Here is a 7,687-nt window from a genome sequence, read left to right as displayed (position 1 = left end):
TACTTTTGTTCTTGTACCCTTGACTTTGCAAAACCCAACAGGCCGCACCCTAGCTAAAGGCTAAACCAAACGACCATATTCCAGCTTAATAACTGGCTTAAAAGAAAGCAAGCATACCAAGTAAACTATCAGCGTTGGTATTAGCTTCCCTGTCGACACGAACCACTTGCCACTTTTTCACCTTTAGCTTAAGGGTTCATAGTTGGTTGTTAGCATTTAGAGACCATGGGATTTTTTGTCGGATTATTGCACCAAGTCACGGTATTGATTGAATCACTCTCCAACATTAAAGCATGGGAGGTGTACCGAATAGATTCCAAAAAAATACTACTGACTTCTCTAACGGCAAGGAATTCAACATAATTAGAAAATACTGATAGATTTAAAAAACGTACTTAAAATCCTTCCGTTTCGTCACGAAAAACTCCATCAATCTTTTTCATACTAGCCAGACTTTCCAAAAACTGAGTCATATATACACATTGAATTTCACCCATCTAGTTAGGGGTCTACTCTAAACCAAGTCTGTTCTTTCGGTTTTAGGGGCAGCCTTAATCTCCACATAGTGCGGTGATAAAAAAAATTATCCACAGATGATACCTAGTCTGACTATTTCGCCTTACACCACCACTCTACCTGAATGTGGACAAAATTGAAAAGCTATGTCAGTTCAAGCTCTTCGCCATTGAATAACATCATGTGTTCCTGAAAAACCAAATTGACCACACAATCACAAAGAACAGCATCCTAACATCTATTAGTCGATAGAGTGTTTTGCCATTGTCTTGGTTCCAAAAACAATAGACAGCTCAGCTCGATTGGAACACAACAGCCCTCTTTCACAAGCTCCTTTTTCATTGCAATTTTTTATTTTAAGTTCTTTCTAACAAAACATCCCTACTTTTGGTGTGTGTATGTGGTGGAGTTGGGGGGGCAACACCTAACCATGTGCGTTGCTAAACAGGATTCGAGGGAGGGAGAGAAAGTTTTGGCATACTTACAAAACGAGCTTATCGAGAATATGCCACTGAGTGAACCGTATAAGCTTGTCGGGATCGTTCATGTTTAGGTAGGTCTTACTTAAGAGTGTGAACAAATCATGAATTTCTCAGTTAAAGGTCCGCCTTTTTAAAGCGGATATGCCAAGTCCAAGTATTCCAGTTCCAAGAACCAAAGTATTGAGATAAACCTTTTTTTATCGGAGGAAAGAGCTAAGATCCAATGAAAATTAACTTTGAGGACGACAACCTCGATCCATTTTGCCGTAATGGTCATTTTCTCGTGGCCTGTAAGAAAGAAGAACCCTGTAGAGCATTGAGCAAAGTATTCGTTCGAGGAGGATAGAGGGAGGGAGGGTGATGTTTCTCCATACTTAAATGATTCCTATTCTCGACAAAGGATGATAATCTTTGGATATGCCGCCCTTATTTTGCCATAATAGGTTTGATTCCAAATCTCCATAGCCATTTGATTAAAAAGCTTAATTAGAATTAGCCACAATGGTAGGAAGCCTTCCCCTTCACCTTGCAGGTCCGAGGTTGAGGGTTGAGTCATGGCATGTCCCATTGGTGACTTGGGTGTGTGCCCCACAACATATTGCATGTTTGGGTTTGCTTAGAGGCGAAGGCTGAGAACTCTTGGGATCAATAATTCTCAGTACAATTGCTCGGGTGAGATAGGATCTAGATCTTTAAATCAAAAGATATATTTGGGTTATTTTAAGGTACAAGTCATTTCAGATTGGATTTATTTTAAAATCAAAGTCATTTGCGTTTGAATAATTTTAAGTTTAAATTATTGACATTTTAAAACGAAATTGAAAGAATTTGTCAGAGATTTTTTTTGTGAACAAGCTAAATAGGCTTGGTTGCTGGCTTATGTATAAAAAGTTATAGGTCAGACACTCCATGACGCATGGGCAGGCATCATATCAGCTTTGAAGTCAGTATGATATATCGAGTGATCATTGGTAATTCGAAAACGCACTGAGCCATGCACCGCGAGGTGAGGCCTCCATTGCCATGGTTATCATTTATGTTTAGTGATGACAGTAAAGACTCCAATACCATAGGTAGGCCACATCCATAAATGGCTTCATGCCTTTCCTCTGTTCAATTGTTCACTTCCTTTCCAAGGATAAAACTTCATCAAGGTGAATTATTTTCCCTTATAACTTGTATATATTATTTTCTTTACCGTAGGAGGAAAAATTAGAGTCTCTCCAGTACTTAGTTCAGTACTATGTACGTGACAACTATTTAAAATCAAATCTTAATTTCAAAAAAAAAGTAAGGAATTGTAACTATAAAAATAGAAAATATTGAAAGCATTTAATTTTAAATTACTATCGAAATACAATTTTACAATCTAATCATGCAGTATCAAACTTCTTAAATCGAATATTATAAGTAAATTTTGAGTGTAAATAACAAATGATGTGATTGATATTAGTATCCTATGTTGGTCTAAGATTACATGGTGAAGCCATTAATTTGATTGGCTTGCTGTACGATTCTATTCGATTAAAAGAAGAATATTTCATATTATTGGTTAGCATATGAATAAGAGAGAGAAAAACCTTATGATACGTAGTATTTTCTAGTGTGCAACAACATGACATAAAGTACAAAATGTAGACACTAAATTAAAAATATATAAAAAATATATATATCTATATAAAAAATGAAAAATAAAAAAAAAAGGGGGAGAGAGGTACGACTGGCAGGGTGCGGACGCACCCTGCCAGGCACCTCTCTCACCTGCCAGACGCGAATTTGTCGCGTCTGGCAGGATAGTGGAACTTGCCCCTGGGTGCCCAGGGACAAGGCAATGGGGCGTGCCCCCTCCAGAACCCGAGAATCGGGTATAAAGGAGAGGGGGCACTGTTGCATCCGGAGAGAGGGAGAACCTGCAACAAAAAAACTACCAGCTTTCTAAGCAATGGAGAGCAACCACAATCAAAAAAAGACACCCTAAGTTTGCCTAGCAGCCAGAACAACCCAAGAAATTTCTTTTTTCTTTTCAAAAAATACGAAAATGTGCAATGGGGAGATGCCGACCGACGGTAGTTGAGAGGCCGACCGACGGTAGTTGAGAGGCTGGCCAAAAGTCGACCGGCGATCGGCGGTCAAGGAAGCCCGACCGACGCTCCACCGTACACGGTACAGGAAAGAGGGCAGCAGCACCCGATCGACGCCAAGGGGGTTCGCGCCGGCAGGAGGAGTCCATCGACGTGGGTCTTCCGACAGATCGGCGGCCAAGGGAGGTTCGCCGGCGTGAGAAGCAGGAGCATCGGTGCCAAGGGCGTTTACGCCGGCAGGAAGTGTTCGTCGGCGTGGGTCCTCCAACAGATCGGCGGTCAAGGAAGCCCGACCGTCGCTCCACCATATCCAACACAGGGAAGGGAGTAGCAGCACCCGATCGACGCTAGAGGGGTTCGCGCCGGCGGGAGGAGTCCGTCGACGTGGGTCCTCTGACAGATCGGCGGCCAAGGGGAGTTCGCCGGCGGGAGGGGGAGAAATCCAGCGGAGGAAGAGTGTAGAGAGAAGTTAGAGAGTTTGTGGGTAGAGAGAGAAAGTGAAGGGAAGAAATGGGAAGAAAAGAAAGAAAAAAGGGGTTTTATAGTTAGAGTTTAAAGTTAAACGGTGTCGTTTTGGGGAATACGATTGGGCAGCTCAAGGGCATTCAAAACGACTGCGTTTTGGCTCAGGAAGGCTGAATACTTGGGGTACGCTCACGGGCTTTCTGCCAGACTGATGCATACTGGGCTAAGTTGGGCTTGAATCTTGGGTAAGTTTTAAATCTTGGGCTTTTGTTTGTGATAGTTATGATGATTTTCTTAATGTAGTCTTTTGTTAGTAAAATAATGGGGACATAGTATAATAACATGGTAATATAAATTAAAAATAATAATAATAAGTAAAAAAAAATCAAAATCATTAAAATAGAAAATATATAAAAAAATAGGTAAATAACAAAAACAATGATAATAAAATAATAATATAAACGAATGAAACAAATGGTAGGCTAAAAGATTAAATTAAAAATTATTAGATTAAGCATTAAAATAATAAAATAGGTATGAGAATCAATATTAGAAAGTTAACCCTTTTAAAAAAATATATACATATATATAATTAATAAAACAATTGGCCGATGATGGGATAATCGATCGAGATGCGAGAAGTCGCAATCCCGAGTTTATGTTCCCTAGGCTCGGGATCCGAATCAAGGCTCCACCAGTATGATGGGAGGGCCTCGATTTCAAGATTCCGAAATCCTTAGTAAATAAAGAGCTTGATTACACAAAAAAAATTACTTGATAAAATTACTTGATAAAAATAAATGATAAGTAATAACTAATAATAAAGTAATAACAATTCAAACATATGATAAATAATTAATTTACGAAAATATAATATACATGACATTAAATAAATAAATAAATAATAAAAATAACTAATCTAAAATTAAGTATTGAGTATTAAGTGGCATAAACTATAAAAAATGTGAAGATAAAGATAAAAAAAAATAAAATAATAATAGTATACATATGAAGTAAGATCTTAGGCATTAGGTTTGAATAAAAGACTGCTTATGAAAAAATGTAAATAATAAAAATATAAAAAATATATATAAAATAAAAAATAGTATAATAAAAATATATAATTTTTGCTTACTAAAATAATATAGAATTATAAGCAATTTGTCTAAGTATAAATGGAAAATATAAGAACTTAGAACATAAAAATGTAAAGATAAAGATAAAAAAATAGTAATAATAAGAAATAAGAATAGGAAATATGATAATAAAATATAATAAGATAAAAAAATATTGATGATAATAAAAAATAAATAATTGTATTAGCATAGCATATACATATCGCATCATACATATCATTGCATATTAATATTTTTGTTTTCGAGTTTAAGCCCCGATGATGGGATCTTTCGGGGATCCTGCGAAGGCGGGTATTTCTCGAAAAGTTTCTTAGGTGAAAAGATATCCTCGGGTCCCACCAGTATGATGGGAGGGCTCAAGAACCATCTTTAATAAAAGGCTTTTGCCCGAATTAGGTCCATTATGCACAAAATATTATTTTAAAAAGAAAATGTACGATGACCCCGAAGACGGGAATTATTCGTCGAATTTGCGAAGGCGAGTTTCTCGAATAATTCCCTAGGTGAGAGAATATCCCGAGTCCCACCAGTATGATGGGCGGATTCGGAAAATATCCTCGATAAAAGGTTATTTGTCCGGCATTTTTATCTCACGCCATGCATTTCATCTCGCCACTCATTTGCATTCCATTTTAGGTTAAATAGGAGATAAAATAAAAATAATAATTAAGAAAATCTAGTGAAATTAAAATTAAAGCCCAATAGGATAATCTAAAAATGGTACCGTTCATGGAACGGGCGTCCGAGGGGCGCTAATCCTTCCCCGGGCGTAATCGTACTCCCGAACCTAGATCCAGAAAATTGTAGACCGGTTTAAGGTTCTTTTCGGTGGACTTAAAATTAATTTAAGTTTGCATCGATTAAAATCGAGTCAATAGGTGGCCAATCGCACCTAGTAAAAAAAAAAGATTGGTGGCGACTCCTGGTTTAATTTTTTAGTGAGTTTTCACATTCACGTCTGGCGATCGGGTTCCCGGACCCGCACGTTACGACAGCTGACGACTCCACTGGGGACCTAGAGAGTCGAGCCATAAAAAATAATAATCGGTTATCCAAGGCTTTAAATAATTCACTGTTTTCTTAATATTAATGATTTGTACTGCATACTTTGTTTGGTACATTAGTTTATTTCGCATTTATTACTTTATTGCTTCTAATACTTGTGGGGATTTAAGGTAGAGGGATGTGAGATTGTTACTTTGAATTAATGATTTCCTTCACACACACAGCACATTTTACATTCATGCATAAACCCTCCACCCGGGTTATGTCCTTTTTAAGAGGGAGTTTAGTAGCTACGCTCTCGTGAGGTGATAACCTCCGCACGGGCTAGTGAAGACTCCCACTCAAATCGAACCTAGTCCGTTTGAAGCCTGTAATGGGTGAGGACCGGGGTGCCTTACTAGTCCGTGTGGACGACAGTGAGGAACGATTTGGGAACCTTAGCTCTGTTTATAAACCCCGCTCAGCATATAGAGTACCGAGAGCAGCTTAACCTTAGAAAGGGCCATACCCGTGAGAATATACCTTATAAATAGGTACACATGAAGGAATTTCTTTCACTCCCTCTATTTTAAATTATGCCCCGAGATAATAAAGTATCATAGAGTAGACAATAATACCCATGATATTGCTTGTTATTCTCTCATTATTTTTAACATTCCATTATTTCTTTTTACCATACTAACTTAAGTTTATTTTGCTTGTCATGCGCATGTTACATGTTCATTTGCATACATCGTAATTGCATATAGGAGGAATATTGGCTACACAACATTCAACCTAAGAGATCCCAGTTATATCCATGGCATCGTCATCAGCAGGCCCGCTCAACATATACAGAAATGACTATGAGATAGAGTTACAGATAAGGCAGATTCAATAGGAAAAAGGAGACTGTTTGACCCAAGGACATATCTCAATTTTACCCGAGAGAGTTCACTTGGATCTTCAGCAGAATGACTTTACAGAGATGATAGGAATTTGGGAACAATGGAGACGTGCTCACCGAGATAATTTTCAGAACAAGTATGGACACATTGCATGGCTCCTATATGTACCAGTCGATGACCAGATGCTCCGAGCCATTGTCCAGTTTTGGGATCCCTCATATCGTTGCTTTGTCTTTAACAAGGTGGACATGACCCCTACCATAGAAGAGTACTCCTCTCTGCTCCGGATAGACCATATGTAGCCTGACAAGATCTATTGGAGGGCCCAGAAGACGGGACACCGACGAAAGTTGGCCAAGTTGTTAGGAATGACTACGGTAGAAGTGGATCAGCATTTGAAAAAGAAATGAGACACAGAATGCCTTCCGTGGAGTTTCTTGAACGGATATATTAAAAAACACATGGAGGATGAACAAGGTCTCTTGGCTTTTGCGATGGCAATTTACGGCTTAGTGGTCTTCCCGAAGGTTCTAGGTCATGTGGAGGTGTCAGTCATAGACTTCTTTGATCAGGTGACAAGGAGCATCAACCCGGCCTCATCCATCTTAGCTGAAACCTTCATATCCTTGAATTTCTGTCGACGCAAAGGTGAGGGACGATTCATTGGATGTGCTCAACTCCTAACCATATGGATCAAAAGCCACTTCGAATGCAAAGAGAGCAAATTTCGAAAGCTTTATCTGTCTGCGAGTTGTCCTATCCTTGAGTTCTGCGAAAGTGAATGGCCCGACTATAAAAGGAAAGAAGAGTGGGTCGCAAGGCTCCAGAGGTTAATGAGCATTGAAGTGACTTGGAGAGCTCTATGGATGCCACGAATGCAAGTAATGTATAAATGTGGGGATAAGCCATGGGTACCACTGATGGGACCTTGGGGAGCCATCAGCTATGCCCCAATAATGGTACGGAGACAGTTCAGATCTGAGCAGTTCGTGCCCATGACTCACCAGCTCGACCAGTTAGAGTTTACATATGGAGAGCCAGAGACGCTAAAGAGAATTGAGGAAATTGCTCAGGACTGGAAGAAAACTTGCCGAGTAGATCAGGGAAGGGTTACT

This window comes from Theobroma cacao, chromosome 5 (assembly GCF_053813885.1).
Source record: "Theobroma cacao isolate CCN51 chromosome 5, ASM5381388v1, whole genome shotgun sequence".
Lineage (NCBI taxonomy): Eukaryota > Viridiplantae > Streptophyta > Magnoliopsida > Malvales > Malvaceae > Theobroma > Theobroma cacao.
Note: the sequence above shows the minus strand (reverse complement) of the source record.